This window comes from Sus scrofa, chromosome 13 (assembly GCF_054392235.1).
Source record: "Sus scrofa isolate SSC_HxYL_T2T_F1_AM1 chromosome 13, Sscrofa_HxYL_maternal_Yorkshire_Landrace_v2.0, whole genome shotgun sequence".
Classification (NCBI taxonomy): Eukaryota; Metazoa; Chordata; class Mammalia; order Artiodactyla; family Suidae; genus Sus; species Sus scrofa.
In genome coordinates, this window is record NC_139395.1 from 122779057 (window position 1) to 122805463 (window position 26407).

At 39.3% G+C, this 26407-nt stretch overlaps 1 protein-coding gene across 29 annotated transcripts in view; it reads right to left on the reverse strand.

Moving 5' to 3' along the window:
• The window catches only part of MECOM (MDS1 and EVI1 complex locus), a 582493-nt gene that overhangs the window by 308669 nt on the left and 247417 nt on the right, over positions 1-26407 (reverse strand). For 8 of the 29 annotated variants that reach the window (XM_084990167.1, XM_084990139.1, XM_084990137.1 and 5 more), the window contains exon 1: positions 16000-16296. The exons of the other annotated variants lie outside the window; for them this stretch is intronic. The gene's annotated coding sequence lies outside the window, so the exon portion shown is untranslated. Of the gene's footprint in view, positions 1-15999; positions 16297-26407 lie in introns of those variants that run through there. 29 annotated transcript variants of the gene reach the window in all.

The following is a 26407-nucleotide window of genomic DNA, read 5'->3' on the forward strand; positions in this document are numbered from 1 at the left end:
CCTTGGAGAGGTAATGACTTTTAATTGGATTGAGTTTATCATATTTGCAGAGGTACAGCAGACACAGAAGGAAGGATTAGCGTGATTTCCACTTTCCATTATTTGGCATAATGAGAAAACAGAGGGTGGTCCACATCTCTCATACATATTGTGAGCCATAGGAGATGCTTAGCATGTCAGTTTTTGGTAGCATTGAGCTCTCCTAAATAAACACATTTATTTGGACATAGTTAAGTCAAAATAAGTCACCTGGGGGAAAAAAAGGTTACAGGTCATTAATTTGCATAGTGCAAAGGATTTATGAATTTCTAAATTAACCCTCCTAAATCTCTGCACCATTTCAAACAGTAGAGTATATCTGCATTTTTCTTCAAAGTTTAGCCAGCTTAAAAAGGTCAAATGAAAATACTTGGCTAAAGAAAAACAAGCTGAGCAGACTTTCTTTCTTCTAGGTGGAAAAGAAGTGCATTATAAATTCTTTCCAAGAAACAGCATTGTTTGCAACAAGTCAAAACACATACAAATAACAAACAAACAAAAACCTTATATAAATATGTGGTGAGTCAGAAGAGGGTTAGGCAATTGGCATAGCCCAAATTCAAGAGAGCTCAGGTAGGGAAAGTTATTAAATCACGCCTCCATCTAAATTCTTCCGGACCATAAGGTGATGAGGGTGGGGAGCATGGTGCCTGATTTACTGAAGAAATCCCCCTACCAAAGTTTCTGTGACATAATAATTTAATGTGTATTTAATGACTCACCGTTAGACAAAGCAAACCAACTGTGCTAGAAGCAGTGAGCAGTACTTCTTTTTCTTTCTCTAAATTAAAAAATCTAACAGAAATGTGCAAAAGACATCACACAAATTGTGCCCTAGGTCTGTTTAAGAATACAGTAAAAATATCCCATTGAAGGAAGGGAAGATGCATGCTGAATCTACTGTGCTTTTGTGCAGCGCTCACACACACAGACACACAGACACACAGACACACACGCTCCAAATGCTTCAGATGCTAATAGATGAATATAACCAAATGGAATCAATGCAGAGTTTGTCTCGTGTCCTCTTCACATTGCAGCCTCTTCAAATACATTTGTTGTGAAAAGTATAAAATCAGACAAAAAGGTCCTTATATGGGTAAATCATGTTTATCCTTTTCTCAATAATTTTTTTTCTTTTTTGTCTTTTGGGGACCACACCTGAGGCATATGGAGGTTCCCAGGCTAGGGGTCGAATCAGAGCTACAGCTGCCGGCCCACACCACAGCCACAGCAATGCCAGATCTGAGCCGCGTCTGCGAACTACACCACAGCTTACGGCAATGCCGGATCCTTAACCCATTCAGTGAGGCCAGGGATCGAACCTGCATCCTCATGGATGCTAGTCAGATTTGTTTCCACTGAGCCATGATGGGAAGTCCCTTTTCTCAAGATTTTTACTGAGTCCTCTGGGAAGTAAGATTTGTAAATCAGTATCAAATATTGCCAACTCAATTTGATTTCACCAGCATTTATTGCAGCATCTGCTATGAACCTGCAATTCTTTGTAGGTTGTAGAATGTAATCTTCACAAGGGTAGGGAACCTGTCTGCTTTGTTCACTGAGGCATCTGCAGCACCAAGCATAGTGTCTGGCACATAGTAAATGTTCAATAAATACTTAAATGAATGTATAAATATAGAAATGAATAAATTCAAAGGAGTTCAAAGAGTTCAGAGACCAGCAGCTATCCCAAACCAGGCTGTGCATCCAAATTTCATTTGGAGCTTGTTTTTAAAACTACAAACTCTATGACATTTCTAGAGCTAGCAATAAAGAAGCATAATTTATATGATAGAATCATTCTCCATAACCTCTCCAGCTTCCTACTCTATAGCTTCAACCCACAATATCACAAGTAAATTAGGATAAACTGTAAACCACAATCCCAAGACAATTCTTGCTTAAACCAGAAGATCACATGGGGTTCAAGCCGCCTAACTAGTTATGTGACCCTGGGAAAGTCTCTTGACCTAGCTGAACCTCAATTTATTTATCCATATCTGATATTTGCCCAATATGGTACCCATCAGACACATGTGGCAATAAAGTGTTTGAAATGTGGCTACTCCAAATTAAGATGTGCTATAAGCCTAAAAACACACACCAGGTTTTTAAAACCTGGTACAAAAATTGTAAAATATCTAGCTAATAATTTTTGTATGTTGACTATATACTGAAATGATACAATTTAGGATATAGTGGCTAGGTAAAATATATTAGTAAAATTTATTCTCCCTGTTTCTTTTTACTTGTTTTAATGTGGCTACCAGAAAATTTTAAATTAATATACACCTCTCATTTATATTTCTATTAGACAATACTGGTTTTTTGTTTGTTCGTTTGTTTTGTTTTCTTTTCTTTCTTGGCCGCCCCACAGCATATGGAGTTCCCAGGTCAGGGATCAGATTCCAGCGTCAGTTGTCACCTACACTGCAGCTGTAGTAACACCAGATCCTTAACCCACTGTGCGGGTGCAATGCCCATCCCGTTGCACCGTAGTAGGAACTTCTAGACAACGCTGGTTTGTAAAATGCTTGTAACACAAACGTGTAGTAAGAATCAGAAGAAATAATGCATTTGAGCATCTTTTGTAAACTTTAGAGGAAACTCTGAATGCCAAAAGTCATTATCATTTTTATTAGGAAAGTTTCTCTTATCTCTAGGTCTTAAGTGACAGCCCTTAATGATCAGTTATCTTTCAGATCTACCTGCATTCAGGAAACAAAGGTAATGAAATAGTTCATGAACAATTCATTCTTTATCACTCCCCTATCAATAAACACTTGTTGAATCCAAATGTAAAGAAAGATCACTGTGTGGGAGTTCCTGGCATGGCTTAGCAGAAACAAATCTGACTAGTATTTATGAGGACTCAGTTTCGATCCCTGGCCTCACTCAGTGGATCTGGCATTGCTGTAAGCTATGGTGTAGGTTGCAGATGTGGCTTGGATCTGACATCGCTGTGGCTATGGTGTAGACCAGGGGCTACATCTCCAATTCCCCTAGCCTGGGAACCTCCATATGCCTCAGGTGCAGCCCTAAAAAAGACAAAAAAAAAAAAAAAAGAAAAAGAAAAGAAAGAAAGACCAATCAGTGATATGGTATAAAAAGATGAGTTCTCCTCATCTCTGTGATGAGCCTGGCCTGAATAAGGTTAGAAGGTTTATATTTGAAACAGACGTTATTGGCCATGCAAAATAAGAATTTTTGATAATGGGATAAACTTCCCATGATTTTAGCCCAAAATGCAGAGAAGAAAAAGTCATGGGATTAGTTTATCTCTTTCCCTAACCCTTGGATAGGGCAGTTCAATTCCTACCACAAATATCCCATTTTAACACTTCAGAAAGAACGTGTGCCTTGAAAAGTAAAAGAATATGATAAAAGAACATGAATAACTCCAAGAACTTTCTTTCTTTTTGGCCACACCCGGGGCATATAGAAGTTCTTGGACCAGGGATCGAATCTGAGTTGCAGCTGCAATTTATGCCACAGCTGCTGTGGCACCGGATCCTTAACCCACTGCACCACAGTGGGAACTACACGAAGAACTTTCTTGCTGTTCCTCCAGTACTATGGTGTAATTGGTGGACACCCAAAAACACCTCTAATTCTTGGCTGATGGATGAAGATGGGGACAGGTACATCCAGGCTATACATACATCCCACTACCATGACAACACTCCCAACACTTCCAAGAAGCTCAGTAGTAGAAGACAGGCAAACCCACCCAGAGTTCTCTCAAAGTTCTGTTATGCAAAAGTGAGGAGCAGCCTGTGCTCCTGTGGGGATAGAAAATTGAATTGTCACATGCAGTTTATTCTGTATTCTTACCAGATCATGCCTCTAGAAATTTATGACTATTAATTGATATATTTAACTGCAGTGTAAGGCAGTTGTTAACGTAACAGTCCAGCCTTTGTTCCAAGCCTAGTATCATTTCCTTCCAGGCTGTTGACTGGGGAGCAGCTATGGAATCCTAGTGAACCACTAACAGTGAGCGATCAATCAACACTTTGAAAGCTTCAGGTTTATCCCAATACCTGGGAGCTGCTTTGATAAACAGTATTCTTGGGACTATGTAAAATGTATGTGTGGCAATGTGGTAGGTTATTGTTCTAATTTATATTTATATTTATATTTAAACAAAATATTTTGTTTACTACAAATCCCCACTCAATCTAATATTATTTTGCCCTCAACTCAAGTCATTAAACTCTATGTACACTTACATCGGTATCAGTGTTTTCTCTATGGATTTAACCATGGCCTCCTGTTTTTCCACATTTGGGGGCACATTAATAGTAATGAAAATATAAAAATTGCCTATATCCCATGTTAAAACCTGAATAAAGGGTCTGAAGAACATATAACACAGTTGCTTTCATGGATGTGTGAATGCTGCTAAAGGCATATCCGACTCCTAAGAAAGTTTTATCATGGATCATCAAGACTGACCCTCATTAAGGGTTAGAGCTCACCAATTTTTTTCTCAAAAACTGGTAACAACTTTTGGACACCTTGGAAAGTTTGTTTGTCTTTGGTCATAACTAATTTGCCCGTCTTATGCTTTTAATGCATCCTATAATCTAGCCACAATAATCTATTTTGTGTCCATGAATAGCCTGTGAAATGTAGTTTCTCTGCTGTTCTCCTTGTCAGCCTTCTGATCTCAAATGTCCTTCCCTCACTCCCCAACACACTCCTCCCTAGTGAAGGTCCACTCTTGTTCTGACGGCTAGGAATGGAGCAGTGAGCAAAACCAGCAATGCCCCTGATTTCAAGAACCTTATAGCCTGGTGGGTAGAGAGAAAAAGGAACCAACACATAGATGGAGAATCTGAGAGAGTGCTAGTATTGAGGAGAAAATGAAACAGAATTGTGGAGGTGAGTGATTACGTAGTCAGGGAAGGCCTCAGGGAAGAGGCAGCAGTGAAGAGTTTATGCACTGAAACTCTTTCAGATCCAATTTAGATGTCATCTCACTTGCAAAGGATTCCCAATCTACATGTCCACCACCTCCCCAGCCATAGTAAGTACCTTCCTTTTTGGATCCCAGAGAATGTAAAATGCACTTCAGAACATATTCTTCTGTCATTTACCCTGATGTTAGTTGTTTTCATGTCTTATTTCCTCATTTTGATTTTCAGCTGCTTGAGAGCAGTGGCTGTGTCTCAATTATCCTTATACTTCTGCTCCAATGCCCTGAATACAGTAAATGTTCAAATTCAAATTGAACCAACTTTACAAAATGCTAATTATGAGAAGTTTCATTTTTAAAAGCTGTACTTTGTAGGTCAGCCAGCTGTGAATCTTAAGCAGATTTTAAAGGAAGCTATTATCCACAAAAGTTATTGCCACCACTGGAGAGGAGGTATTTTTTAGAGAATTTCTAATCTATTGGCCACTCAGAATATTTGCTCAAGCAAGTGATAATTGCCAAGTGCTCTTCTAGAGGAGGTTAAAATTTGGAAACAAAGATCCCTTCCAACAAATTTCAATTACCCCTTGGTCCAAAAAGGGAATTCTCAAGCTTTCTCTTTGAAAACATCCTCCCAAATTGAGACTTCCCCAGTTGAAAAGAATCAGAGAGACTTTTGATTAATAAACTAGAGCATCGAGCTGAACCTTGCACAATGCAAGGTGGACTTCACAACAGCCAGTGAGAGTAAACACAGAGTTTGAAAATTCTACCAGAAAGTCTGGGGGTTTGTTTCTGTGGAGGTTTTCTTAATAAACACTTGGCTCTCTTGGTCTGGGCTTAAAGAATGTGATCAATGGAGTCTTCTATTCTTTAAGTGATTTCTTTTTAAAAAATAAGTAAATTGTTCAGGTACAGAATTAATAAAACAAATTTTAAAATGCCTTTTTCTGAAGAATCCAAATGTTCTTACTTATGGGATCTGATTCTGAAATTCCAACTTAATAAATGAGGCCTTAACTCCCACCCCCAAAAAGGAATGCCTCCAAATTTAGGCTGAGGTAGGATAAATACACCACATTCTATTTCAAATACCAAGAACAAGGTAAGTATTTTCCCTGCTGCTTCCCTGCCCTGTAATTTGACATCCATTTTAATGATGCTTGCTTTATTGCTTGTCAGGAAAGTGAAATGACCTGTCACTTTTATGGAGTTTCTCCTACCTTTTGGATGGTTATATTACATTTTGAAATAAGTGTATAGCTTACCCATCCCCCCTTTTTTTTAAATCCTAAATGGTGCATGTGTGGGTTTGGTACTTGGCTGCCAGTGGAATGAAGTCATAATTTCAGGAGTCCAGGAGAATAGATCAAAAACACGCCAACACTTTCATGGATGGGTATATGCTGCTAAATGGATGTTTACATAGAAAAGTCATCATCTGGCATGCAGCATAGCGAATGTTCCTAAGCAGCTAACTCATGTATACTAAACAAATTTGGCTTGGCTGCTGCACGAGCTGCCCTGTGGAAATTCTCAACATACATTTGTTTGATTGAGCCGTCATTCCCAGTTGATCTGCTGATGATCTGTGTCACTTTGTTTAAATGTCCTAGTGTGGTTTTTTATATATATACAGTGAAAAGCCAGTATGTTCCTGTGATGGATTAAATAGAGGTGAAATTTGAGAGTGACTCCTGTTTTTGATTCCTGTGTTTTCAGACAGGTGGGTCTGGAATGATCAAGAATGTCACATTCAAACACAAGGGAAAATATGGAGCCCTTTTGATTTAAAACACATTACTGTAAAGATATATTTGCTACCGTGTTCTCCCAGGACAAGAAGCTATTTAGGATTCCCCACCTAAACAAACACCATATGGGTTAATTCTCAGCATCTCTTTCAAATGTCTGAAAACAAAGGATAAAAAACTTACTACTGGGAAATGCAGTCTAAGAGATGTGAGCAGGGCCCATTGCTGATGCCTGGATTCAGAAATCAAGTGCAAGGTCAGTTTAGAACTGAAGCTCCAGATCTCAAATATCCGAGTAATGGTTCACATAGAAATCCAATACCACAGTGACATACCATGTCTGAGGCACTAATCAAGCGACTGCCTTTGCTCTGTGGCTAAAGCACTTCCTCCAGCTAATCTTCCTAGATAGGCTCTCAGCTTTAATAACCTATGGGGTCTGCTGTTAAGTATGGGAGTCTGGGCACCATCAGCACTGATGTCTCCACTCTGCCAAACCCCAGACAACACATGATATGCATGCTCTCCCTCCCCTCAGCTCCAGTGGATGTGTAGACCAAGGCCTGTCTTAAGCTAACCCACCCAAAAAATGACATTCCTGACCCAACCTGCTCTCATGTCTGAAATCAACCCCCCCCCATGAAGCATCATTCCTTTGGGTTAAGGCAAAACCGTCTTCAAGAGTCCTCTTGACCATTGATAGCTTGTTCCTTTCTAAATGCTTTTAAAAATTGCCTATGAGCTACACAGACACAGCTTAAACTCTAGGAGCCCAAATGACTGACTTCATTCCTGGCCTCAAAGAGCCATGGTCCAGTAGAGAAAAAAGCTGTACAAATAAAACATAGGACCCATGATTAACAACCTACGTGTGAGGTGCAGATGAGAAAGGATTTCATTCTGAGGATAAGGAAGGTTAGGATAGGCTGTCCAGGGATGGTGACACCTAAGAAGGATGTGAAAGAATAAAGATGGTTTCAAGGGAGCCTCCCAGAGAAAAGACAAAGGAAGAAAGATCATTCCAGGAAGAAAGAGGACTGTATTTTATTTAACTTATTTTTTTGTCTTTTCAGGGTTGCGCCCACGGCATATGGAAATTCCCAGGCTAGGGGTCTAATCGGAGTTACAGCTGCCAACCTACGCCAGAGCCACAGCAATGTCAGATCCAAGCCACATCTGTGACCTACACCACAGCTCATGGCAATGCCGGATCCTTAACCCATTGGGTAAGGCCAGGGATCGAACTCGCAACCTCATGGTTCCTAGTCGGATTTGTTTCCGCTGCTTTGTAAGGGCATGGGACTAAGGGTTTCTCAATACCACCAGATTTATAGTGAGAAAGAAGGTAGATAGAGACGGGAAGGAAGAAGCAATGAGCAGCCGGTAGGTCAAAGACATCCCTATGCCAGGTTCTAGAGTTGGACCTTTCTCCTTTTATGAATATGGTGATAGTGAAGAGTCTCGGGGAGAAGAATGGAAAGATCAGAGATGTGTTTTAGGATGAGCACTTTGACTCAAAGAACAAGAGACATTTGAGAGGAATGACATAGAAGGCAGATGAATTGGTCAGAAACCATTTCAGTAATCCAAGCAAGAGACAACAAAGGCTTTTTTAAAATGACCATGATGGTGGAGGATGAAAAATAAGAGAGAGACAAACAGAGGGAGAGGGAGTGAGAGAGAGAGAGAGAGAGAGAGAGAGATCTGGGAAGTAAAATTGAGAGAATCTGGTGAGGGAGTAGGGAAAGGGGGCATAAAATAACCCTGATGAACCAATATACTACATCATGAGTTATTTTATCAGTGGTCAGTAGAGTCTGCCACTCTGTGGGATGAGACACATATGGGGGATGAGAAAACAAAGGCTGAGAGACCAAACATCGTAGTAGGAGTGTTGGGCAGTTAGGAGGCAACAAGAGAAGCCCAGGCACCTAGGGCATGAGGGCACTGTAGAACCAGGGGCTTTTCCCTTGATGAAGACTCCACAGAAATCACATGATCAACATAGGAACAGAAGGAAAATTGTCATTCTTGCAGGTGCAAATAGAGAAAATGTCAGGTAAGGCATTTGAAGACACCTTCACTAGGTCTGGCAGACTCTTAAGGAATGTGAATATTGTAACAAGCCTCATTCCTTTAAATGAGGAACTATACTTTTAAATGTTGATCACTCTTTAAGTTCCTAAACTTTAAGTTGTCCCATATATCCTGGAAATCACAGCTCAGACACTGGGCTTCACAAGGTGCTTTCAAGATACACAACCCCTTCCTTGCTCAATGTTGCTTGAGATGGAATCCACAAGAAAGGCTCCAGAACAACTCCTCATCTCAGTGGTCATGAGAGAAATTTATTAGGCAAAATTCAAACAGATGTAATTTTTGCCCCTACAAAAGTGCCCCCACAATTTTGACTTTTGAGACAAGATAGTCAAAAGTCAATAAATCTTATTAAGATAATTTTTAAAACCCATAAATGAATATACAGGAAATTATGCAAATCAACATTCTTCACCCAGTGCCCTTCCCTGCTAGCCCTCCACCCAAATCTCCAAAACCCCAGGCCTATGGGGGAGGGGTCCCCAGTCCATATACCCCTTAGCCCAGGTGCCCCCATGCCCCAAAGTGACTAATCTGTTTGATATTATTTACTTGTGTATTTTCTTAGTGAAAGAAAGAGAAAAGGGAAAACAGGGAGAGGGTGGGAGTTGATTTCCAGTTATTATTGTTCGACATTATCTATGATTATTTTACTTTAGGTCCAACAATTCCCGGGGGTGTCTCACAGCAATGGGTGCAACAGAAACCAATAAGATAGCATCATATGTGTATCTGTCTACTTCTTTCTTTTTTACTAGTCATATTTTCTCATAGGTACACAAAACAAATCTTGGAAAACTGCAATATACTTACATGCATTCTTCTTTGGATTTTCATTTTACTAAGTATAATAGGGGGGAGAATGAACTAGAAGACACCTATTTGTTTTATTTGCACTGTCCAAAAGGGAAAAGCAATAAACTCCTTTTCGAGAGGGCAACTGTTTACCATTTGGTGGCCATTAAAAGGGAGTAAAATAATGTAAAGTGAAACAAAAACAAGATAGCAGGGATTCTATATTGATTTACATAAGCCTAAGTGTTAAGACACAGATCCAAAAAAGGGCTTTTTTTTGTTTGTTTTTGAGAGTCAATAATTCCATTAACCCTCTGAACCAGAGAGCGCATTTTAAGTACATTTTCTTAACTAATAAGCATCATAATGTTGGGATTTATGGTTTCATTGTATATAATTAGTACTAATATGTACATATACCTAGATTTGACTCTTTCCCTGGTTTCCTGAGAAAAACCAAAATGGAAAATCGGTAAAAATTTACATTCTTGGCTGCGAAAGTACTTTGCTTGGGAACTGAGAAACCAAATTAGTCATTACTGAGCAACCCAATTTTACACAGGACTCTGAGAAGACTGACTCTGAGATCATGTGGCAATAAATGCTTTTCTATAGAACTAAACAGAATTCTCCTAATTATGAAATTTAGAAACACTTTGTGAAAATGATCAAAAACCATGTTTCCTCCTAAGTTAAGAGAGCCTGAAAAAAAAATGTTGCTAAAACAAGGAACGTATAGTGAGGGTTTTATTGGTTGTCTCCCCCAAAATACACACACACACACACACACACACACACACACACCCACCACCACTTTCCTTTGACATGACAAAACCCAATCCTTCCCACAATGCCAATGCACACAGAAGGAAGGTCAAACAACGAACACTCCAGGGAGTTTTTTCAAAATTGTTAAAGCCTGCAAACAAACACAAACTCAAAATAAATTAGAAATAAACTCCAAACAAACCCGGCCAAACACAAATTAAGCTGAGGAAATCCAAAGCAAACAATCCACAAATCTTCCAAAGCGCTGTATCATTCCTTCCTGTTCCTAGACTGCCTCCTGGGGTGGGAGTGGGGGGGCAATGCTGGAGGGGGAAGCCCCCCAAGCACAGGCCTCCTGAGGGACTGGCTTCCCTGCAGCCCCCTCCTCCCCTCCCACTGCCCGGCTTCCTGGAGCCCTGCCCCAGACCGAGAGCTCCACGCAGAGCCAGGCTCTGGCCACCCCGCCGGCCTGGTATTTGGCTCCTCAGTCACCCAGTGCACAAGTATGATGGATGATGATGGATCACAGCTTCACCAAAACCGTGTGAATTTCCCAAGGCCGCTGATTATTCTAATCGAGCCCCCAGAAGCACAGAGCTTTACAAAAGCCTCCAAGGAAACCTCCCATTCCCCTTGTCTGCCTGACACAGACCCCACTACATAAAGACCTGGCCCTGCTACGGCCTCCTGTCTCTGACACACAGATCTGGGCCTCCATGCTCATTGTTCAGTGATATGATTTAGCCTTGAATGAATTTTTAATGAACACCCAGAGTTATAGCACAGAGGAATGGCCACTCCAGCTTCTCCCAGGGGGAGATAACAGTTTACGAATGCTTTCAGGTCACAGCTTTTCCAACGTTCTCTTGCTCTGCTAGACAATATGGTCAGAAGGTTTCCTTCCTTATTGCCTAGACTCCCCACCTCTCTCTCTCTGTCTCTCTCTCTCATCTCTCTCTGTCTCTGTCTTGGCATCTCTTTAGATCTTTCTTAAATCACAAAGATCTCTGAGAGACATTATTCTATAAGGTAGAGGCCACAATTACAGAATTCATTCATAGCACATTAATAATATCATGACTAGACCTTGACATGCATAACTAAACTGTATATAGTAATAATGAAGGCTACACAAAAGAAAAGTATAGTACAATTAAATTTAAGTATGTTGGGGGCTTTTGACTTAGATCATTTTTTTTTTCCAGGTAAGGTTACAGCTTGTGCAATGGGAAGAAACTGAGTCTTGCAGAACAAGAGGTTCAGTGACTGTTATTGGCCTCTTGGAATGTTCCAGGTCAACATAGACAGAATGAAGAGCACCACATATGTCTATAAAACTCCATAAGCCAGCCATAGCAAAGACTATAACCTTTGGGTCCTTTTTAATGCTTAGTATGATCCAATTTTCTATGCTTAGGTATCTAACTGTCCTCTACCCCACAAATATTCTACCTTTTGAATTCTTAAAAACTCTCAAAATCTACATAAATAAATTAGGAAGAGGTTAGTCATACTTCTCTCTTTCTCTCTCTCTCTATTTTTTTTTTTTGTCTTTTTAGGGCTGCACCCACAGCATATGGAGGTTCCCAGGCTAGGGGTTGAATCAGAACTGTAGCTGTCAGCCACAGCCTCAGCCACAGCAACTCTGGATCCAAGCCATGTCTGTGACCTACACTACAGCTCACAGCAACGCCGGATCCTTTAACCCACTGAGCAAGGCCAGGGATCAAACCTGTGTCCTCAAGGATACTAGTCGGGTTCATTAACCACTGAGCCACGACGAGAACTCTGTTGAAAATTTCTACATCAGAGTTTATGGAAATGACTCTGGCTGGACAAGGGTAGGGAGAATGGATTGAAGTTGTGTTCGCGGAGTATTTTGCATAAGAATAAAATGTCAGTTGACTCTATCAAATAACTGGGAGAAGTGTGTGGAAAATGGTGCAGGTTATGGGCTAGCTAAGGAAGACTTTTCAAGCTATGGTCTGGCACACTACCCATGCTTTTACACTGGAATCATGTTTACTCACTTACTACATACACTTAGATGCTGGGTTTTTTTTTCTGATTAGCTGTGCATCTTTAAAGACTATAATATTTTGAAATAATCCTTCTAGACAAACAACTCAGAATATACAACCATAACCTTTATTTCCTAAACAAGAAGGGTAGATAAATAACACATTGAGTAGGCTTCTAGAAACCCAGATCCTATTCCTGGCACTGCCACTAATTAACTGGGAAATCCTGAGCAAGTCTTTTCATCTCTCGGGGAATCTATTTCCTCTTCTGTAAAATGACTGAATGCAGAGAGCCCCCAGGGTCCCTCGTATCCTATGAATCCATCAATCTCTGTGTGATTGGGGAAGTAAATTCCTAGAAAGAGCCACATCTATATAGCTTGCTTTGTGCCATAATCAGCATAGCACCATGTGCATATAAGTGCAAAAGACATCACTGAAGGCTGGTGAAGATGTTTTGAAGTTGATATTATGAAGTTTTTTTAGAAAAAGTCAATGAGAGGTGAAAAGCAATAAAGTTTTCATTTTTACTGAATACCTGCTGTGTACCAGACTGACACGATGTTATGCATTTTTATATCATCTCATTTAATCACTATCAAAAAATTATAAATAGGAATAAGTAGGTAATAATTCCATTGGACAGATTAAAAAACTAAGACTCAGAGTTTCTGTGTCTACCTCATGGTCCTACAGTTAATCTACTCTTCTTGGACCCAGACATAATGTTCCCATACCAGTCTATTTCCATTTATTCTAATAGTTCCATTACCTCCTCTCATTTGTAGTATTCAAACTAATAAGAGACAAAGTTGTTAAAATGTGACAATAACTCCCATGTCCCTTTCTTTTCTAACAAGGGACTACTATGGCTTTGCTTCACTCACAAGGGACACTTGGCCCAGTTGCTTAAAAGCCAACTCCAGCCACTTATCTAAATCAGAGTTAATCCATGTTCTATATGAAAATTGAAGGCTAACTTGTCCAAACATCATAAGCATCACTTATCTTCATAAGCTAGTCATCACTGAGTTTCTTACCAACTCACAAAGACAATTTTTATAATCTATGATTACCATAACACTTATTTTTATTAGTCTGACCAACTTTTTTTTTTTTTTTTGTCTTTTTGTCTTTTTCAGGGCTGCATCTACGGCATATGGAGGTTCCCAGGCTAGGTGTCCAATCGCAGCTGTGGCTGCCAGCCTACACCACAGCTCACGGCAACGCTGGATCCTTGACCCACTGAGCAAAGCCAACGATTGAACCCGTGTCCTCATGGATGTTAGCTGGGTTCGTTAACCACTGAGCCATGACAGGAACTCCATCTGACCAACTTCTAAATGCAACACATAAGGAAAATAGAAATTGAAACAAGCTCTAAAAAACATTTCTTGACATATTAGCAATCTTATTAAGAAAGGCAAGCTATTTACTATCTCAAATATCTCAAACTAATTACAAAATATCCCATCATATGTAATCAAATAAGGACTTTGGAGGATATTTCTATTTATGATCACAGTTCAAAATTATGAATATAAGGGGGAGGGCAAGGGAGTGGGATGGATTGGGAGTCTGGGGTTAATAGATGAAAACTATTGCCTTTGGAATGGATAAGCAATGAGATCTTGCTATATAGGACTGGGAACTATATCTAGTAACTTATGATGGAGCATGATGGAGGATAATGTGAGAAAAAGAATGTATACATGTATGTGTGACTGGGTCACTTTGCTGTACAGTAGAAAATTGACAGAACACTGTAAACCAACTATAACAGAAAAAAATCATTTGAAAAAATAAAATTCAATTTCCTGAAAGCCAAAAAAATCCCCAAAAACAAAAAACAAAATTAAGAATATATATATATATATGCAATCTTTTAAATACCTATATTATAATTTCTACGGATGTGAGGAAAAAAACATTTGGACATCAGGTGAGCTTTTATACTGTTCTAAATAACTGAATCTCCATTCCCCAGACTCTTTTTCATGGGAATCTATTTCCTGATGATTAGCCAGAACGCTGTGACGTTGAAAGGCAAAATCCAAGTTCGGATCTCTTCAACTATTGGTCTCAGAAATTTACCATGTTTGAGAAAAGTCCAAGATTTGGAGATCTGTACCAACAGAATTGTTAAAATCAAAGAGCAGGATGTAGTGTGATTTCCATTGCTTCAGTCAGAGTCTGTGAAATGCCAATATTCTGCATATCTTCAAAGAACACAATCTCTCTCCAAAAACCGTACAAAATAGCTCACTACAAAGGAAACCCCTTCAAGATCTTTGCTATTGAACTAGGACCAGAAATCAGAGGAAAGCCTCTGAGAACAGTATAAAAATGACAGATATAAGAGGAGGCCGTGCACGCCATGAAATGAGAGACTTTTTGCTGACAGATGAGCACCTTTGAACTCTAACCCAATAAAAGAATTAGCACTCCCAATGTATAATCAGTACAGCAAGCAAAATATGTCAACACACGATAGGCAGGATAATCAATCGGCATGCAGGGTAGGAAACAGCCAGACTAAATAGCAGCCTAGTCCCACTGAGCCAGACAGCCCTTTCCTGCTCCTTAAATTTCTCATACCACAGGGACGAGGAATTAATATGCAATAAAGGAAAACCCCTAACAAGTAAAACAACAGAGCAAGGCTGCAGAGTCCTAACTAAGTGACCAGGGATTCCTCAAACTGAGGCTCTTGATGTGTTTCTCTTTCTCAGTTGTCTTCTAAGAGTCTTTCTCTAGTCAGATAATAGATAATTTTAAATTATCAACCACAGCGCTATTCTTTCCTTTCCCTTCTCATGAAGACTTCAGAGATAATAAATGCAGCAGGAGCTACAGACATAAATAAGGCGAGCTTTTAATCCTGGTTGGCTGTGTGCTAACACTGACCTTAGGTAAGTACTTTAGCTATGTTGGGCCACAGGGCTGTATTCATCTGTAAAAACAGAATAATAATTTTTTTTTTTTTTGCTTTTTTTTTAGGCCCTCACCAGGGTATGTGGAAGTTCCCAGGCTAGAGGTCGAATCAGAGCTACAGCTGCTGGCCTACACCATGGCCACAGCAACACGGGATCTGAGCCACATCTACGACCTACGCCACAAGGGAACATTGGATCCTTAACTGAGTGAGGCCAGGGATAGCATCCACATCCTCATGGATTCTAGTCAGGTTCATTAACCACTGAGCCATGAAGGGAACTCCCAGAAGAATAAAATTTTTAAGGGGATTTTAGAACAATTAAAAGAAATAGATCAAATGCCTCAGTGAAAACTCAAGTGGGTAAATAGCCATATTTGGCAAAGGCACGATTAGCAATCCCAGTCTCCTTGTAATGTGGTGTGCTGACTCCAGTGAGCACTTAAGAAATGTGGTGACATCCTTGTATATTAAGTGATAATCTCAGAGGCTAAAACAGAATAGCATAGTTTCAAGTATGCGTAAGAGGGGACAGATAACCCAAGTCTGAATTCCCTCTCTACCACGGAATCACAGAAGAATTACTTTGGGATCACAGAAGAATCACCCAGTCTCTCTCGGTCAGTCAATGCCTTTGTAAAGTTGAAGAAATAGTCTCTCACCCACCTGTGGGGCTGAGGCTGAGAAGAAGAACCACGTTGCCATCCGCTTTTGCCTCAATAACTTCAAATTGTCTTGTTGCTGGTTTAACTTATCTCAGGTACCAACTCGACCAAACTAAAAAGAAAGCATCTCAATTCCCAAATCGAGATCCCTTCAGGAAGTCAGACATGATTCTTCTGTTTCATTTTGCTTGTGTTTTCCATTTTTCCAGAGAAGAATCACTTGGTTTCTCCACATAAAAACACAAAGCAAGACTGCAGCACTTTCACAGTGTGGTTGGCATGGTGGTGGGTAGTACCTGTTTTTTTAAAAAAATCAGCCCTAAACTTTCTAGCTCCAAACCACAGGTGAGTATATTTTGTAATACCTCGCACTTGTGCTACCTATAGTTCAAGATCCCACCTGCTTTAAATTGAATAGCTTTGTGTGATGCAATATTTTATTTTTCACTTATGTAGTCTTAAATATATTTGCTTTCCAAATAGATGCATTTTAAGAATGACTTTTCAGCTACACAGTTTTAACCCTCATAACTGCACTCTCATGATGTTAGCAACAGTTTTCTGGTCTTCACTGACCATGGCAAACACCATTCAACTTCACTGAGAATTTCTCCTGGGGGCCCTAAGATAGAAGACCACCCATCCCATTGCAGCTGGGCTGATGATAATAATTTTAAAGCCACATGTAGGAAAGCAACTGAAAATCGTAGAAGTAGAACTATTTTAAGGTTTTCTAAACAGCTGCTTTACCTTGTTCTTGTGAAAAGAAAATTCTCTTCTCGTCTATGTGTGGATATAGGAAACTCAGACATTCTTGTTCTTATCACTCCCTGATACTACAGCTACAAAAATGAAATCTGAGGCCTAATTTGCTTTAGAATTCAGAAACTGAGGCGCTTTCAGACAGCAACAATAAGTCATTTTCCACGTTTATTTTCCATGCACATAAGACACACCACCCTGCCATCAGTGTGTCAGATGAAATCCAAAATGGCTTAGCACAAAAATTACCCAGAGAATGGCCATCAGTAAAAGAGATGTGACAAAGCAACTATGCTAAAATAGTACTTTCCCTTGAATTGTATTTGCATTAATTTGTTTCCTAATACTTTTGGAGAACTTTGTGGAGAGAAGACTGGGCTTTTGTCAGGTCGTTTTTTAAAATATCAAATGTTTGTCGTTCATCAGCGACCCCTTCTTGGACGTGCCGGTGTGACAGAATAAAGGGCAACTTTTGTTTTGGGATCTCACTGACGTGGCCTTTGACAGCTTATGAGACCTGTTCTCATTTCTTGTGTCCTTTGTACCCTGAGGCCTATGTATAAGGAAGGGCAATAAGGGAGGCCCGTGACAATGTCGCAATTTTTCCCCCTAGAGATGGAGACCCCATGGTTTCTGTAACAGAGAGCATGAGTAATATTTGTTATCAGAGAAGAAAAGTGCCAGATAAATAAGAAACATCCCTTGACACTTCTCTTCCACATTTAAGAAGTTAAGTAAGTCATGGAATTGTGCCTGGGGATGAATAAATATCTCCTCACAAACCAAACTGAACCAGTCCCATCCACTGCACCCCCTCAAAACACAGCCTCCTCTTTCCTTTGATTACATGTGGATTTTCTTAGGGGCCTTTAAATGTTTTCCATGAATTTGCAGAATAGTTATTTCAGGACAAAATAACTGACAAAGCAAAACTTCGTCATTATTTTATCTTCTGCAGAAGTGTCTGATTATCAGCAGCAATTAAAAGGACTTCCCTGCCATCAACAAAACCATGAAATGCTTAGTCTTTCCTTTGGCTTGAATCGGTGATAGGAATGAATTGCAGGCATAGCTTCCACCTGTCCTCTCCTCGTTTCAGTGATCTTGTCTGTCTCTATGTGAATATATGCATGTCCATACATGTGTTTCTCTGCCTGTGTGTGTCACCATCGAAGTTCTACCTTCCCTTGATAGTGATGTGATAAATCTTCATTTCTATTCTTTTAAAAAATGAGAGAAGATGCTTTACTTTTTTCTGGATGAAACTATTAAACTATATATAAATAACTGAAGACTTTAGTCAGAGAAACTGGGAAACTGGGCCATTTCCATTTTCATTGTCCAAAAGATACTAATGCCAGGAAAAAAAAAATGTTTGGCAAAGCTCTTTTCTTTCTAAGCATTAAGAAAAAGATGGTCATAAAACCAAAAGGAAAGATATTGCTCTCCAAAGAGTCCAGATCTCAAACTAACCACAAGCAGGGATGTTTATAAAACTGACTTTCTTGCATGTATCCTTGTTAGATATTTCATGCTATAGAAAGACACTTCTGTAAAGAACACCACTTAATCTCAAATGCATTCAGTGTGCAGGTTAAAACCCAAGGACAGCACTGCTCTGTGAATTTCCCTCCTGACCGTATGAAGCTATGGAGGCATGTGCCTGGTTTCCTGACATCTCCACTGTGACAGGGCTACACTGCTCTGCGTTACATGTTGTCACTAAAGATGGCATCTCTAATATGAGAACAATGCCTTCTGCTGAAGTACTAAAGTACCCCCAAAGTTTCAAGGACTAGATGTTTCCTCCATACTTTACATAAATATTTATGCTAAAGAATTGCTTTGGGTTCTTTTTGTTACAATGATCTTACTCTCGAGAAACCCATGCTGTTTTCCATGAAAAATAAGATGATGTTCCCCACAATTTTCACTTAGCTTCGGCCATGGGTATACCATCAAAACAATACCAGCCAAAATGCTCCTGACAGCTGGGGTCTATCAGTTTTCACAGCAGGTTTCTTCCCCTGCAGCTGACAAGAAAAATAAACATCTTCCAAAGAAAATGAAGGCAAATGCCAAATGTCTCATCGATTCCCAGTAAAAATCCCTTTTTAGATATTAATTATGGTAATGTTTGACTTTAAAAGAAAGGCAAAAAGGAAAAGTTGGAGTCAGGTGTGAAGAACATTAGGAACATTATGATCTCAACAATGTGATGTAATCGAAATCTATACAAATGTCACTAATCTTCATCTGACAGCAAACTGACCACTGACTTTTCAAAGAACTGGAACAATCTCTCGGTTTGGGTAAGGATTTTTCTCTTCAAAAAGTCTCAACTGTTCTATTCAGTGGCCATTGAACTTCTGCTCCAGAAATACTATTCACCATCGAACACGTATTTTTATGTTTTATTCAAGAAAACACCAGTGACTTTAAAACCTCTATGTTTTATCAAAATCACTTTAGAAAAGAAATAAAACTAGATTGTATGTAAAAGAATGCAGAGCTACCATGAAGTAATAGGAACAATTGCAACCACGGAAAAATTAGTGACAACTCTGGGAAAAGTTGGTCCTGAGCTCAAAAGGGAATATGCCAAAGGTGGTGGATTCTAGGAAGCAGACCAGAAACCCCACAGAGCTGAGAGGCTAACAGGAACTTGTGTTCATCAATCCAGGCAGAGATGCTGCTAGAAGCCATTAACATCTGCATTCTTTAAACAGGTGAAAAGAGACAATGACAGAATAACTTGAGAAATCCTGCAGCAATTCATCAGTACGAAAAACGAAATAGGCTTTCCTAAACAGGTGTTTAGATAACTGCCAAAATCATTTCATTTGTGTGTGAACACTTCCCAGTTCTAGTATTTCTTTTTAACCCTACCACTTGTAAGCAGAAGGCAGAAGCTAACCATTGCAGGCTATTTTCTCAGTAAAGAGTTACAATATTACTAGGGCAGGAGAAAGGCACAAGTGGATGGATAGCGCATATTTTCAGGGTGTTTTAAGTTACCAATACCTGAGGGTAGGTGTGAGGATTCTGAGTTTAAACCTAAAGCACCACCAAGTGAATGTGAGTAATTCAAAGTGTTACCATAGTACCCAAGAAGAGTTCATTCAACCACAGAGGCCACCTTGAACCTCACCCATTAAATTCAGGATCAGAAACATCTTTATAATCACACTCTTTTCCTTCTTAAGCCACGTGGGAGTTGGCCCCCTCTCTTTCAGTCACAACCTATGCTTAAGGAAGCAAAACCAAGAACCGGAAGTGACCTTTCCAGTCATCAAATTTAATCCTCCTCTCAAAAACTGAAGTCTAAAATGATAGTGCAAAGTCAGGCATCAAACCCGACTTTCCATCTACCAAGTTCATGGTTCTCTCCACTAATAAGCTACTCTTGGGCAAGTTCAACAGCTATCCCAGGCATAGTGAGAAGGATGTCCTAGAAAAAGCTCTGGCTGAGGAAGTATGAGACCTAGGCTCTAGCTCTGGCCCCCGCACCAAAACAACAAGGGCACATCTTTAACCTCTCGTGGTAAGTGGGCTGGATAGTCCTCTTTCAATTCCAAGAATCCACAAGTCTTAAATTTGAATTATGAGGAAAACATTGAAAACGAAGAAAGAGAAGAAACTGGCAGTGGCTTCCTCATATCTGAGCAATTGAGAGACTATCAAACACATTTCCTCACAGAACACTGGTCTGCAGGACCAGGGCAAGGCAGTTTCCTCCAAGGAAGCAATTACAGGTAGTGAAAAGGGGGATAAGAGCCCTACTTCTTTAATTCAACTATGAATCATTTTCAAGGAATGGCCTTGCCACACAATTCCATTTTCAGTTCTAATTTCTCTCAAGTATGAAGAATTTGCAGCCATATAAACCAAGCCTGTAATTCCTAAGAACATGACATTTTAACATAAGGTGGTCACCGAAAAGTTACTTGAAGATGCTTTACCTGGAGAAAAACTTGCACTTTGAGATAAATAGGTATGTATAAAAGATTTTTGAAGACAGCTAAAATAGACAATTTTTTAAATGAACACGATTTTATGCAGGATGTGTTTTCATCTCCTATAAAGGATCTTGACATTACATAGAATAATATAGTAGGCAAATCTGGCAATGGTGGTAGTACACAGTTTTCTTCTTGTAGCTACATTTCCTATGGGGTCAACGAAGTTGACAAATGCCAATCCTGCTGGAATGAGGTTCAGAGAACTCACTGAAAGGTGATACATGGTCTAACAAGAAGAGTTCTATAATCTGTCACAACCAGGAGACATGATAATGTTTCTAGATTCTTCAGGGATAAATTATTAGTTTTGGATGGCTTTTAAATTTTGATCATTTACTATGAACAATCTTCTTAGAGTGCATTATCTTCTTCTCTACTAATGTTGATGAGCACAAGTATTGCACCATGCTAGATGATGGCTGCTTCTGGATGCCATTAAGAAATAGAGTTGTTGGGGATTTGCCGTTGTGGTCCAGCAGTAATGAATCTGACTAGTATCCATAAGGAATCAAGTTCAAAGTTCAATCCCTGGTCTCACTCAGTGGGTTAAAGATCTGGCATTGCTGTGAGCTGTGGTGTAGATCATAGACACAGCTCAGATATGGCATTGCTGTGGCTGTGGTGTAGGCCAGCAGGTACAGCTCCAATTTGACCCCTAGTTTGGAAACTTCCATGTGCCGTGGGTGCATCCCTAAAAAGACAAAAAAAAAGAAAGAAGTAGTTGTTGGTCTTACAATGAGTATTTTCAGATCGCTGTGCTGTTTTAGATGGCATTTCGGTTTCTTCCCCTATGTCTATTGCCAATCTCCTCTGCTGGCTTCTCAGTGGTCCATTGTCAACAGGTCTAATTCTTCACATCTCTCTAGCATGTTCTCGCTGGTACCATGATTGCTTAAATCCTATCTTCCTTCTTGTTTTCCGTTGATCCCATCCTTTTTTCCAGCTGCCTGCTGGCACTGCTGTTTATAGCCTAGGCCAACCAATGAGAACACTCCTCTCTTCTGGTTAGTAAACCAAACAATTATAGCATATCTTCTAAAAAAAATAAAAATAAAAATAAAAAAAGCAAAACATTTCACTTCTTTCTTGTGCTTACAATTCTTACAATTTCTCTCTGCATTAAGGTTGGAAGGTGTCACTGCTCAGACTCAGAAATTCTCAGGCGTTTCTAAGTTAACAGCTTCTCAAGAGGGTAAGAAAGTGATCTGAGCTAAAAATAGGTGGTTATGATTAAAATTCTGTTTTCTCGAAATCAGATTATCTACAGTAATCCAAGCAAGTATCTAGCCTTCCTAAAAAGAATAAGTTTGCAGTAAAGAACTAGGCAATCAAATTTTTGTAAAGAACATGGCCTTAAGAGGAAGAGAATGTATGCCTTATAAAATAACATTCTATGTTGTACAAACAAATAAAAGTTATAAATATTTTATTTTGCTTTTTACATCGGTTACCATGTTTTTAATAGCTACCAGTAGAAAGCTTGTTTGGGAGTTCCCATCGTGGCAGAAATGATTCTGACTAAGAACCGTGAGGTTGAGGGTTTGATCCCTGGCCTCGCTCAGTGGGTTAAGGATCCAGCATTGCCGTGAGCTGTGATGTAGGTCAAAGATGTGGCTCGGATCAGATGTTGCCATGGCTGTGGTGTAGGCCAGCAGCTGTAGCTCCAATTGGACTCCTAGCCTGGGACCCTCCATACGCTGCGGATGCATCCATAAAAAGAAAGAAAGCAAGCTTGTTTGTATCAACAAATAATTCCAATAATATATTTGAAGGTCAGAGTTATAGCCCTTTGTTATTTGATCTGTTGCCCAAGTTGCTGTGTGTGATGTCAGAACTTACTAGGAATTAATGTAATAACAAAGAAAAACCTGACATGTTTTGATAACAGCAAACGGACACCATGATCATTTACATGCCTGAATGATGTCTAATATAATCAAAGTCCAAGCCAAGTGTCAAGTATGGAAAAAAATACAAATAATGTAGCTGAATTTACACCAAAGACACAGTATTATTCCCAAAGTAAAGTAAATCACAGAGAAAGTGAATTTTCCCTTCACAGGTTTGAAATTTCATATTTGTGACTAATTTCCTTGACCTAGAACCCAAAAGCCTTTGCCTGATATTCTAGATCATATTCATCTAAGAAATTTGACTCCAATGAATGGAGTCCAAAAAGACAATTATTTTTAAGACTTAAGACACTAAAATCTCCCCTAAATCAACCTTAAGAATTAAATTTGACTTTTAGCTGAGATTCACCTACCCAGACCCTCTAATACATCAATGTGTATTAAATAAAGCCTAAACAATATGGCCTAGTGAAAAATATATGGAATTTACTATAAGAAAAATCATCACTTTAAAGCCAAGTTCTGCCATTCACAAGTATACAACCTTGGACAAGTTACTTTAACTCCCTGAATCTCTGTATTTGTTACATAAAATTAAATACCACTATTAGTGTTGTGGAGCTTAAAAATAAACTTGGCACAGTACAGTGAAAGTACATAATAAATTATAATTATTTTTATAATTTTCAAAAGAGCGCTCTGGTAAGCAGAAGAGGTTACTAAATTGGGGTAACAAGTCTATGATTTACATGCTCTACAAGTGCCTCTCAAACGCACAAAAAAGTCACCTAAGTTCTTGGGAAAATGAAAATTCTGACTCAGTAGATCTGAGAAGGTCCTGAGATTCTGAATTTCTAACAAGCTCCTAGGGAATTCTAATTCTGCTGGCTATTGGGCCACACTTTGTGTAGTAAGGCTCACTATGAATCTGGATGTTATGAATCATTACAATGTCACTGATTCACAAAATGCAGAAGTGTTTTAAATAAAGGCCCCATACATGGAGGCACCAAGATGAAGAAGAAAAAAGAAAGTAACTTCCATAAGACAATTAACCTCTTTAAGTTTCAGGGAAGAAAGCGTTTGCCTAAAGTTCCTTTCCATTAAAAAAGTTTGTGTTTCCAGAGTTCCCATTGTGGCTCAGCAGGCTAAAAACCCCACTAGTATCCATGAAGATGTGGGTTTGATTCCTGGCCTTGCTCAGTGGGTTAAGGATCCAGCATTGCCGTGAGTTGTGGTATATGTTGCAGATGTGGCTCAGATCTTGAGTGGCTGTGGCTGTGGTGTAGTCTAGCAGCTGCAGCTCCAATTTGACTCCTAGCCTAGGAACATTCCATAAATCACAGGCTTGGCCCTAAAGAAAAAAAAAAGTTGTGTTTCCTTAGATCTTGTAACAATACTTTACTCAACTTCAAATTTTCTTAGTATCTGTAAGGAAGAAACCATATGGGATCACTTGAAGACATTTAGAAGTAGTGAATAGGAAATCGTACCCTGTTTTGGAAGATGAGTGTTGCAGACTGACCTGTCCCCCCCAAAAAATCATGTGTTGAAGCCCTAACCCCCAATTTGATGGTATTTAGAGATGTGACCTTTGGGAAATAATTAGGTTTAGATGAAGTTAAGGGTGATGCCCTCATGATAAAATTAGTGTACTTATAAGAAAAGAAAGAGATATGAGAGCATTCTCTCTTTCTCTCTCTCTCTCTATTGTATATGAGGATATGACAAGGGAATCATCTGCAATCCAGAAAAAGAGCCTTCACCAGGACCTGACTATGTTGGCACCCTAATACCTGCCTTCCCAGTTCCCAGAACTATGATAAATGTCTATTGATTAAGCCCCCTAGTCTATGACATTTTGTTATAGCAACCCAAACTTGACTAATACAGTGAGGATTCTATAGAAAGGCTTGTTGAAACTAATCATACAGACTTATCTTTGACGGGAATTCTTTTTAAAGATCTTTGACATCAATGAGGATTTTCTGAACATGGCTCCTAATAAGAAGCATTAGCAGTATACGGGGTATGAGGGAGTCACCAAATACAACTCCATTGTGTTTCTGATGAGAAAGCTGAGGCCCAGAAGAGGCTCATGACTTGTTCCAGCTCACTGGTATCATACAAGAAAAACAAAGACACAGTTATGCTAAATCCCATTCAAAGTGCCTCATAGGTTTTGAATACTTCTTTTCTGATATGAAATCCTCAGTTACCAGAAAGGTAATATTTAACCACGAACCAAAACCAGGTTGTGATATGTGTAGAAGACAGATGTGCCCTGACATAGTCAGATGATATTTACGTGGTTTCCAATGGTCCCAGAGATTTAGTCTAAGATGCAAGCAAGCCAAAAAATGTACCTTCCTCCCTCTGCCAGAATTTATAGTCAAATGCTTAAAGCTTCCATTAAGCCCATGACATTTCATCATCTTCCCAACAGTCCTGTAGCTATTCCAATTGAAATAAAGAAAAACTCACTGTTCTGGGATACCATCTCTTGTAGGACTGGCTCAAGAGCTCAATTTCTTAGTCTGACTTTGAAAACTGAGACAGGCATCTTCAAGACTACTGAGGTCTTGTCAAATTCCTGCCATGCAAAGACCAGGATGCTCTGGTTTAAAAGCTGAAAACAGCATCCATTCAGTGGTACAGCTAAATCCTCCATCAGATTTCATGGTAGCAAAACTTCAGGATGGCTTTCAAAGTCTTTCTGATCTGACCAGTGGTACATTTCTCTAAGTCTACCATAATTTCCGGAACAAGTTAGCGGTCAATCTCCAGTTAGTCTAAAAAAGTCACGGCTCATGACCCCTCTGATCAGAGATCTTGGAGTCACAGTTATATGGACCTCCATCTTCACCATGATGTGAAAGAAGATGGTTGTTCTTCTGAAGGGTACACAATGTGAAACATGACTGGTAAGTTTTCTCCATAAACAGAACAAATCTATACCTCACAGAGCTGCCTTTATTTGAGCAAGACATTTGCAAAGCTTAGCGTCTCCTTGAATCTATTAGAAACCCTTCCCTGAGTGAGGAAACAGACATTGTAAATGAACCATGACTCAGAAACCCCCTTGTACCAGAAAATATCCTACAGATTCCAGAGACATTTTATGTTCTGTCTATTTTCCTGACATACTAGTTCTAACTATCTGATTCATTTATTTTTTGTTTAATGCTTTAACCAGTTTCAGTAGATTGTTACAGTCAAACAAGTGATTTCTTTCAGGGTTAGGTTTTTTTTTTCTCCCTCTGACTTTGGAAGAGTTTCAGATTCAGTTGAAGGAAAGGCTCTGTTATATACTACAGAAAGACCCAATACCATATATTCAGCTTAGCTACAATAAGAAAAGCCATACCCAGATGTCCCAAGTTAAATAGAAGAAAAGGAGGAAAGTTAAAATTTAATGTTCATTTGCAGAAGCTCCCTACTTGCATATACTCCAGATAACCCGTTGGAATCAATGAAAATTTATAAGCTTACAGAATAAAAATCTAATTCTCCTGTCTCAGAGGACCTTGCAGCACTTTAAATTTTTTATGTCCTACACAGATAATTTCAGTGGCACCAGAATAACTCATCAATTAAGAGAGAAGAAATGTGCATTTCCATGCTTTGTTCTAGTAGAAAACAGATCCATGAATCACAAACTCAGGTTGCCTTTGCATATAACCTGTGTTTAACATATACGTATTCTAAGTCTGTTCAGTAAGACCCATGGTTGTTCATAAAAATCAAAATTTTAAAAATTATTATTATCTTT